Source organism: Echiichthys vipera, assembly GCF_963691815.1.
Source record: "Echiichthys vipera genome assembly, chromosome: 8".
NCBI classification, from domain to species: domain Eukaryota; kingdom Metazoa; phylum Chordata; class Actinopteri; order Perciformes; family Trachinidae; genus Echiichthys; species Echiichthys vipera.
Window position 1 is genome coordinate 24,893,687 of NC_139833.1, and position 11,602 is coordinate 24,905,288.

Below are 11,602 nucleotides of genomic sequence, written 5' to 3' on the forward strand. Positions count from 1 at the left end.
GGGGGGGGGTTGTTCATTCATATTAAATGAATATCCACTGTGGATATTCATCAATGGATTTGACGTCACAAACACCTCACCACCCTAGCTCTGATTTTTATCTCCTGCTGATACGCTTCCCATCACCCTTCAAAAGCATGTGTGCTCAGTAACGAACTGAACATCATGCTGGCTTAATCAAAGACATGTAAATGGAAGTATTAGAGTGAGACACAGCGAGATCATCCCTGTGTGTGTGTGTGTGTGTGTGTGTGTGTGTGTGTCAGTGCCTACCTGTGAGTTCAGTGCATGTTTGTATGTGTGTGTTGTGGAACTAGTGGGTGGCGGAGCCGCAGAGGTCTGGCCCTGCAGGCTAGATGTTGGCTGCTGATAATGAGGCGCTGTTGGAGCTAATGGAGGAAAAGCCAATTTAGACTCACTCAGTGGCCGTGTGATATCACCACAACAAGCAGATGAGACGAGAGCGCCAAGACGAGCTGTTGTGTATCAGCATTTCAAGACTTGGGATTGCAGTCTAGACAGTTCTGCGGAAAGAAAATGTATGGAGAGAGAAGTGGCAACAGGACTGGAATTTTAATTCAAGGGTTACGCGGATGTTTTATGGGGGAATGATTTGATTCTAAGGCCAAATAAACCACGCAGAGCCTTTGTGTTGACACATTATACATCCCACACACATTTGTAAAGACAAACCTGAACTAAGCATGTGTTGTTTTAGGCAGAAGAGTGCAGAGCTCCACTTCGCTTCTGGAGATTTGTCACAGCAACACATCTTAGCAGGGTAATTGCAGTATCCCAGAGATGGATCAGTCTCCCATGTGTACTGCAGTTTATTGCCTTATAATTATGAGACTAATTACGAAGATGTATTACAACCCTGTGTGTTCACGGATGTAAGTGTGTACACACAAACTCACACGCACACATCAATCAGAAATAGCCTACTGTAGCCGATGATTAAAATCTCAATGTGAAAATAGGAGGGGGTAATGACTACACCAGTGCCTTCCCGAACCCGAGTGTTTGCTGTGAATCAACACTAATGCTTCCCTTTAAGGTCTAAATTTTAGATTTATCATGTGTTGACAACAAAGCAATTAAGCTGCGTTCAAATTTGTACACCTTGTTAATGCCGCTTTCAAATCAAAACTTTTTTTTTAGAAAATTTGCCTACATTATCATCATTGCAATGACAGACAACTATTTTGTTGTTATTGCAATGTTTCACTTATGAGAGTTTCTTCTTGTAAATGATCTTCTTCTCTTTTTTTCTCCTATGCCCCAAGAATGCTGTAGTGTGTACAGGGGCACAATAATTGCAACAAGGCTCTTCTCTGTAACATCAATCAGGATACAAGAAGTACAGAAAAGGTAAACAACTTCATATGCAGAGCTTTATGTTCTTTGTTCCTCAGGCATACTGTATCCTCACAGGTTATACATTCTGTTTGTCCAGAGAGAACACACACACACACACACACACACACACACACACACACACACACACACACACACACACACACACACACACACACACACACACACACACACACACACACACACACACACACACACACACACACACACACACGGGGGATTTCAGGGGATCTCTGGGACAATGGTAGGATACTGTACACAAGGACAAGGTGTGGCTTCTCCAACACAGCAGGACTCAAGCGGTCTATGTGTTTTTTTTCACTCAGCGGGAGGCAGGCACCCCAGTGCATCAAAGGATTCATTTCCAAAACAACTTGGATGTGAGATGTCTGGGCATATTGAGCGCAAAGTCCACGCTGTGAAGAAGAAAATAGGCATAAAAGCTCCACGTAGGATCTCTGCGTTTCATCCTCAGACGTGACAAAATCCATGACCCTGTTCAACTGTTTCTGATGGATCTGCACTCACGAGCAGACAAACAGAGAACATCATGGGCTGTCTTCATGGGTGCAGATCCTGGGGGTGTCCCCCCCCCCCCCCCCCAATAAAAAAAATACCCAATATTATTCCAAATTGAACAAATGTATTTTCGGACACATTCTCCACATAAAGAAATAATTGAAATGATGGAACAAATAATTTTGTTGGGTCAACTTGTGATGTGTTTATTGTGCTCGTAGAACTGTGTTATTTTTAGAACTGTTTACCAGAATAACTGGCATTGTAAAAACATGTTAGTTTACACAACTTGATAGGGCTTTATGAGTTCCATCAATCATGCATAAAGTAGTCCCATACACAGGGAGAAAAGGAAGATGGTGAGTAGACATTACATACCAGAGAGACCCTTAAAATGATGATTTACTACTATAACAGTTAAGTAAGCCGTGATACGTGCTGTTGGATGTTCAGGACAAATAAACAAGAAAGTTAAGCACCGTAAATGATTCCATGTGCATTACTTTTTGAATGATATGGCGAGCATTCGGGCTAAGAAGAAAAAAATCCCCTTTGTGTACACCCTCAAACCTGACATCAAATCTGCACCCCTTCATCTTTCTATATCCAAACATCATCATGTCCCCACAGATAGATACTGCTAAAAGAGCAAACCTAGGCCTTACCATGGAGGCAAATTAGCTTTCATTAAACTTTCACTGAAGTTAATCAAAGAGCATTCTGCCCCTTCAGCAATTCCAGTTGTGCGCTTGATCTGTAGTAGCGAACCAGTGATTAAGTAGTTAACTCTTTCATGATAAAGACTCCATCAGCGCTACACACAGAGCTCTGTCGACGAGGGGGGAGATGATAACTCCATGTTCCTAAACAACGGGCAGACTTATCTCCCCGTGCCTTCCTGTCCAGGATATTGGCTCAACATCATTATCACGGGAAAGGCTGCATGAGGGTATTTTAAAGTGCACAGATTGTGAGGATATTCTGCAAACTTTCACTTCTGCGTGGCATTTTCCAAAATCATATTAACACTAACACCATGGGTTTGTCTCATCTTTGGTGTGCTGCGAGTTACTGGAACAAAGGTTATCTTGGTATCAAATCCCTGCGGTGGCTGTGTAGACAGGCTGGTGGGGCTGTGTCTATCTGAAGGCACGGCCTGCTTATGAGAGAAAACTCAACAATTTCCTTTTTATGAAACAAGACACAGCCTTGTGGCCCTTCAAATCACCCCATATACCCGGCATATGAATGCAGAATTTGAAGCCTGCATGTATCCCGGCAGCACACCCACACGCACACCACAATGAATACTATCTAGTTGTTCCCGTATCCTCACACAAAAAGCATACAAATATTCAGATACATGTTTGGCATTTTCACCCTGACTTTCAGATTAATAATTCAGGTGTAATCTTCAGAGGGCGGCATGAACTGAACGCACAACAGTCAGCGCGGGCCATCTCTGACTGGGGTGCTATTGAATGATCAACACACATACAGTTAGCCTCTTTGGTCCGCCTCTCATTGACTTTTAATGTATGTTGTGGATAAATCAGAGTGGCAAAAAACATCCCTCCCCCAACCTTCTTTCTCAGTCTCTCTCTGTCCATTCATTAATGATATCTATAGCCCTTTAAGCCCTTCATGAGTGTTGGTGGAGTGTCAGGAAGCTCTCTAATCCCTACGTTGCTCTTTATTCTGCCCATGACGCAAATCCCCTCTGTGTCAGATCCTGAAACCCTGCTAATCCCCTGGTGGCATTGCGCGCAGGGCCCCAGCTGTCGGCTCCCATGCTGCGGCGCTTCTCACCCGGCTAATTTGTGCCCCTGCTTGGGATGCTATAGATGTCACCCTGCCCCATCTAGTCCAATAACTTTTTTCACTCTCTTGCTCTTTCCCACTACTTTTGTTCTCTCTCGCTTTCTCACTTTACCCTCTCTCTCTCTCTCTCCTGGCTGATGATGAAACTCCCAGCTGGCACCAAGTGAAGGCTTTTGTTCCCTCTGTTGTATAAAAGAGTCAAATGTCCTTCTCCTCCATGCCCACACATTGCAAATCTGCCACAGAGCTCTTCCACCAAAAGCTGAATGGACGTGCAGCGGAGGAGGTGGAGATAAATGCAGCACAGAGGGCAATTCGGACTGAGCAGCTGAGAGCACACAGACTAAGCATTTGAATGATGGCACATTAAGAATCCTCAAGTTCAATTAAGAGTGCTTAACAAAGCATCAGTATGCAGGCTAGCTCTCTCAGACTTATTTTAATGAGAGGAAGGAGGTGGGAAGGAGCAGAGAGGAAAGGGAAGGGCGATGGGTGAGGGTGTGGGTAATGATTAGTACTGTTTTCTTTCTTCCTAAGCTCCACTGTGCAGCTCAATGGAGCAGTGGGCTGCAGAAAGATTTTGGACACCTTGGTGTCGCCCACCCAGACTAATGCCACCCGCCTGACACTCTGTGGGAATGAGGGAGTGTGCATGCAGAGAAACAACGCAGGTGTAGATAATCACCACTGGAGTGAAGGAAGCTTGAGTACAGGAAACATTCTGTTACAAATAAAGATCCTGTATTGCAAGTTTTTTTTGGAAAAATGTTCTTTGACATCAGAAAGAAGGTTCTTAACTTTATATATATTACATTATTGTATTGTATTGTTATTATTATATTGGCTGCTGTGGCTCATTAGTAGAATGGGTCGCCCTCCATTCGAGAGATTGGCAGTTCGATCCCCAGCTCCACCGGTCCACATGTTGAAGTGTCCTTGGGCAAGACACTGAACCCTGAATTGCCCCCAGTGCTGCGCATGGGTGTGTTGATGTGTTGTGAATGGTTAGATTAGATTAGATCGTAGATGTCCACTGTCGTCTGTGTGAATGAATGGGTGAATGTGACAAGTAGTGTGAAAGTGCCTTGAGTAGTCAGAAGACTAGAAAGTCCATTTACCATTACCATATGAATTGTTATTATAGATTAATAGTTCAAAATTTTGCGATGATGCACTTATTTGTTTCCTTTTTAAGAGTGAGATGACAAGATACAACTCTCATATAACTGAATTTTACATAAAAAGCTGGGGCTGGGAGGCAGTTAGCTTAGCATGTATGCAGGGGTAACAGCTAGCGTGGCTCTATTCAAAGCTCAAAAATGACTTTACAAACAGTTTATCCCTCTGCACAGCACTTCTTTGTAGAAGTCTGGCTATAATGTTGATTGTCTGTTAACAAGGCTATCTTTTTCCAGGAAATGCAGTATATACAGCACACAACTCCCATATAACCACAAGTTGTCTTGTTTAGCTTCTGTTTTTATCCACAAGATATATCAGAATGATGTATATGAACCAAATGAACGAATGGAGAAATCCAGGCTAGCGTCTGTTTACGGTCATTATGCTAATCTAATCCACACACAGCTCTGTCAGAAAAATGTAGTTTGGAGTAAAAAGTACATATTTTTATTTTGAAATGTAGTTGAGTAAAGTGGCATAAAATGAAATACCCATCTCCTACAGCAATCACTAGCCATCGAAGCCACATTAAAGTAACATGAGCCCCCAGGCTACGACTTTCTACGTCAGTCCCCCGAGCACCACCACGACTAAACTATTGCCTGGTCCAACATGCACATACATCAGACACACTTCATTTTTTATATAGTAATGCATTAACGATCACTCATGACTGCAGTTTGACTGCAGTTGAGGCACCAAATACAGCATAGAATACACTGATATATGATATAGAAATGATGTCACCAAAGGGTATACACACTCACACACAAGTCTGTTTAAACAATAAAAGCCTAGATGACCCATGGAAGCAGCTGGTAATTCTGCTGGTGGCCTTTCACTTGCCTGGTCTTCTGGACAGTGTTTTGTCGCCTCTACCTTGGGGCTTGCAGCTTTCAAATATCACATCACTCCCTGATAGCTGGGACTCCTGCTGCAGTATCTCTCTTTAATTTTTGTGTTTCTGTGGTCCACTTTCACATTTCTTTCAAGACATTTTTGCAAGCATAGTTTTTGGAAGTTAATTTCGACTCAAGCCAGGAAACTGCTATACATATGAACCATACACTGTATAAAGATGGACAACTTGACAGCTCCCTGAAAGTGGGACCAAAACATCTGGATCACCACCTGGTGGCTGGATGCAGTACAGGTGATAGCGGATGGGACATGGGCCAAAAAACGTTCTCAAATACATTTTTGTTGAGGAATTATTGGTTTGAATTAGTAATTATGAAACCTGAAATGTCACATATGAAAGTTGTAATCCATATGCGTTTGGTTGGGTGGGTGTAGGGACGGGACTTTGATGGCAATTACAACATGGCGGAGCCCGAATCCGGGATATTTTGGCCTCACTTCTGTACAGTGAGAGGAAGTGGAGCTGTGTCATCCATTTTTATATGCACTTCATAGTATAAACAGCAGCATACATACGATAACGAACTTACCAAACCGGAGTGGTAACCTGTTTGCTACGTCAGAACATGTTCGGCTCAGGTGTTTCCATATCCTATTTAGCAGCAACTCTTCTGCGACAAACACCTCGTGCGAGCATTAAAAACCTTTTTTCCCAAATTAACGTTCCATTGGGCGTTTCTAATGTGGTACTTCAAAGTGTGCACTAATATATATGAATGGAAACAAGGCTACTCTATGGCAGTTTTATTGTTCAAAGGCAGCCAACAGCATTACCTTTGTCCATCAGTGTTGTCTTCTCAGATTCTGGTTCTGGTGTTGTCGGTTCAGTGTGGCATGCTAGTTTTCTCCATTTTGCCTTAGCAAAGAGGAAAACTATAGCTTATCCTAGAGGGCACGCATGGGGCACACGGACAGAACATTTCAAACTGACTAGTTACGGGCTGCTATGCTTTAACACTTTTGAATTTGAACATATGACTACAAATAAATATATAGTTTTTTTGAATAATTTGAATAATTAATAGTAATAATAATAATTTGTAAATAATGTAATAATAAAGTGGCACTCCCATAGCATACTTTTATTTGTGTAGCACAAAGAGATTTTAAAAAGGCTTGTTTAATCCTGGCTTTATTCCCTTTACAAGAAAAAGTTTTAATCCTGAAGACAGAAAAGAATTGTAAAGAGTTTGGAGAGACTGAGAGGAGAGAGACCAGGACAGGGGTGACGGATGAATAGTGTCCATTGTATAAAGAGTAAGAGGAGGGAAGAATAGTAACAGTGAAACAGAGGCCGATTAAAGAAAAGAAAAGAACAAGAAAAGACGAATACAGAGACAGAGAAAGACCAAACAAATGAAAGCAGTTAAAATTGGAGATAGAGCCCCGAGCAGAGATGCTAGGAGACAGGATGTGGAGCTGACCCCATTCCCATTGGCGTGGCCTCATCGATGTGACATGCATTACCATCGCAGCTCTTGTCACTGGCCCCGCCATCCCTTTCCTTCTCTGTTGTCTCTCTACTGCCACTCATGATCACAGGCTCTCCCTAACACGCAGGGGCCAGCACACCACACAGCTCTCTCTCTCTGTCATCCTCTTCTATGGGCCGCACTGTCACAAAGATAAATGAGAAAAAGAAGTCAGTGAGAATTTTCCAACAGTCACTCTCCAAGGGGATTTTTCTACACAGTTTCTCGGCTCTTGAATAAGGCTGCTGGATTATCCTGGATGGCTGTAGGGCTATTCGAGGTCAGGATGGGTATTTACAGGTCCGGTACACAGTGACTGAGCAGTGGGGAGAAAAAAAGAGTGTTCACTAAGTGACACACATCAAATCAGCTTCAGTCAAGTTTGCAAAGAGTGGTAACCCTGGTACAGGTGTCCGATGTGATTCTGCTGAAAGGACCATAGCTAGAGAGGAGACAAAGAAGGAGTTGAACTCATCAAGTACATTTACAACGCTGTAATATTTAAGCTATTTCAAATGACACGAGTATAGAGAGGGGGCCCTAAAGGGTTTTAACACTATTAAATTGCAAATGTTCCCTCTCTCTGCTTGTACAAGTGATACAAAAGCAAAACAGTGTATTTCTCTGCATTAACAGATAAAACCACTCATGGTGCTCGTCAGTGAATCCAGCTCATTGAAGAATACATTTCTAAGTTATGTCCCCACTTAAATGAAACCCCAAGACTGTCATGTCAGCCATCACTCTATGACAGCTTCTTTTGTTTTCTTTCGTGTCACTTTGTTGGAGGGAAATATACTCTAATCGCCCCCGAGTTGAAAATGGAACATACTCAGTGTTTGTCAGACACTATGCACTGTTTTTTGTTTGACAACCAAAATCAGTCAGATAGAGACAATAGATAGAGATAGAGACTGCTGGGAGCCGGGAGGAAAAAGGTTTTTAATAGTTTTTAATAGGTTTAAAAAAAATTCTGTTTATTACATTTTTGAGAGATAAATGTACATTGTTCCCAATACAGACATGTGGCGATTGTCCATCATAGCATCTTTCTATTCAAGTGCAAATTATGGTCCACTCCTAAAGTTCCAGTGAGATTTTCTATTTCTCAAAAATGCTTATTTTAAGTTTAACACATCCCTTGTAGTGGACATCATGTCAAGGTTTTCCACAACAAGTACATTATTTTACAGTACATTTATATTTGATTATATAGTTAAACAATTTCCCCCTGGGATTGTTAAAGTATTTCTGATTCTGATATTATCAAATTAACTTTTAAGAAATTATATTGCATTGTTCATGCTTTTAACTGGTAAGGCATATAGAGTGTGTGTGTGTGTGTGTGTGTGTGTGTGTGTGTGTTCATGAAAAATAATCTATATATCTGACTTTTCCTAAATAATTTTCAACCAAACCTTCTCTACCTCACTCAGTGCTCTGTTTGCGGAAATATGGAATATGGCTGAAAATGGGAAGAAGTCACAAAGTCACTCACAAAGGACATGGGTTAAAATGTGTATTTTCAAAGGCCAAAAATGAACACACACTTCTAAAATCTTATAATATAGTTAAAACTCCCATGAATTAAAAGAAAAGGATCTATATATTTATATATTTGATCACTTATCTCCCTAACTGCCATAAAACATGTGTGTTGCAATACCCCCCCCCCCCTCCCTTTTTTTTGAGAAGACACCCCCATGTGTGTGACATATGTAGAAAGCCCAGGATGTCCTTTAGACAGTACGTTGGGACTCAAACAGACTGCATGCATGGTGTTTGGAATAAAGGCCTCAGTGTCATGTCCCCCACAGAGAACATATACGAAGTGAGGTTTTAAACAAACAGAATGAGGGGAGTCTGACCGACTGACCATAGGAGAAAATAACTGAAAGAAATGAACCCTGTAGAAAAGAACACCAGCCAAAGTCTTTCACAGTAGAAAATATGGTGCCTCTGCCAGTGACCAGGCTGACTAACGTTATTTCATATTTTAAAGCTACACTTAAAAAGGGCAGGACATGTGTAATCACAACAATAACCGTTTCTCCCACATTAACAATGTGTATCTACATAAAGTTGGATGTTAATCCTATTTGGAAATTGTATTTCATGTCATCCACCTTAATGTCAAATCAAACACAACGTGGTGAGAGTGATCATATGTTTGATTATCTACACTTACCACATACCTTGAGAAGGTCCACGCCCAGAGAGCCTCCCATTATTAAGAAATCATATGGAAAGAAAATTTCCCAAACATTGAGTATTTATTTGGCACAAAAACATTTCATAAACTCTGCTTTGTGCTATTGTTCCACATACCATTGACTCCTGAATGAAGGTATTATGTGCAGCAGAGTTCACACGAAGTTTGCAGGAGAGCTTACGGAGGAGCCAGGGAGCTGCGGTGCACAAGGTTGTGAGCTAATGCGCCAGCAACAGTGAGCCTGATGGGTGTTATTGACAGCATGTAAGAAAGCAGAAACTATGTGTGTGTGCATTCATGCAGCACATGATTGTGGAGTCACAGTATAGGTAAAGCGCGTGCACATGTACGTGTTATTCGCTGCTATGTGGTTTCCCACAGACTCAACTTTCCACATTCCAACAGCATCCTCCTCCTCCTGTGTTCTCTGTTTATCATTTCAGCCGCCGATACATAGCAACATTGTGCAAGTTGAAATAGCATGAATATTTTGACTTTCAAAACAGTAACAATGTGTCTTTAAGGTGTTGATTTGAGGATTGAGCCCTTGAGTAAAAGATTGTATTGTATTGATAAAATATTCAGTTGACAAAGCGGAAAAATGCATAACATACATACATGATACATTCAGCCTGTCAGACCAACCATTAAAATCTGTTTTAAAATACGCAAATATCAACTATAGACCTACTTTTATTTATTCATGTGAAAGACAGAGATCTTTCACACCAGAGCACTAATAACACACAGAGGCGTTGCACCATCGCTGGGAGAACAACCCCGGGGCAGGCTTATGCCCAGGATTTCTATGGAGATCTCCAGCGGGGTGCAATGGGTGATTTGCATCGCCCCCTCCAGACCCTTTCATCCTGACCCGGCAGCACTGTGCACGTGGCAGAACGGTAGCCGGTGCTGTTGCCTGGACAACTGATCGCAGGATTACAGGTTAGGAGCAGTGAGAGATAGAAAGAGAGGGGGAGTCGGTAAGTGTTTGTATCACTGGTCCTGCTGGTTTTTCATTTTAGCCAACTAATGAAGGACTGCTTTAGGGCCTGGGACACAAAGACAATGTAATTAACTGGCTGGTTGGAAAGAAATGCTCTGTGGAGCACTGATGGTTGAAATTGGGAACCAGTGGTTTTAATAGGCTTTCAGTAAGGATGTTTTCTTACTGGGCACAGCTTTAGTCAGAGCCACACAGGCTTGGAACCTCATTGGTACCTTAAGATTTCTTTCTGTGTTCAGTTTAGTCAGATTAAGCTGTTAAAATTAGTCTTGGATGGATCTAATTAAAATGGAAGGAGTCTCTGTCTCTACCATCCGAACAACTTGGAATATGACGGATGTATTGCTGAGGACCTAGGGAAGTGCCGTGTGGAGAGAGAGCTCTTGAGATCTACAGGACATGTTTATTAGTGGTGCGTTACATTGTGTCGTGTATTGAGGTGTGTCACAGTTGAACTGCATGTACAGCTCGCTCTCTGTCATTTGCTACATTCAAGAACAGTAGAAGAAAGAGAGATGTTACATTGAAGCAAATGACATGTTATTGCATTGCTAGGGAACACAACTAAGTCACGGCAGGAGAAAGGGCAGTGTTGAGTGTGAAGTTGTTTGGATGAGTGGCTCTCCGGAAATCTGCAAGCAACCACAATGGAGGCCGGGTAATCGTCGTTTTCCGAGCAAGGACATTTTGAACGGGCACTGCACTAGCTGTGATAATTTGGGCTACTGCAGGCCTATTCAACTGCCGGCCCACAGGCCAACTCCGGCCCGACCAAACAGCAAAACAGCATTTTGCCACAATATATCCTTTAAACCAGCAGAGAGCTGATGTGCTGTCAGTAACAGACATGACAACATGCATTATTGATGACGAAAGCCCTCCTCTTCATCCTGCATGTAGCTCAAAAACATGAAAGATAGTTTTAAATGTTTACAGGAAATGTCATGTAGCTTGTAAGAGATGTCAGAGTGAAAGTATTTATGACATTTTGCAGAATACATTTGTTTTAAATGTGTTTACTTTCACAGTTTATGTTGCAACGAAAATAAAAAGGCAAATATGGAAAATACATTATCTAATTATGTAACAGAG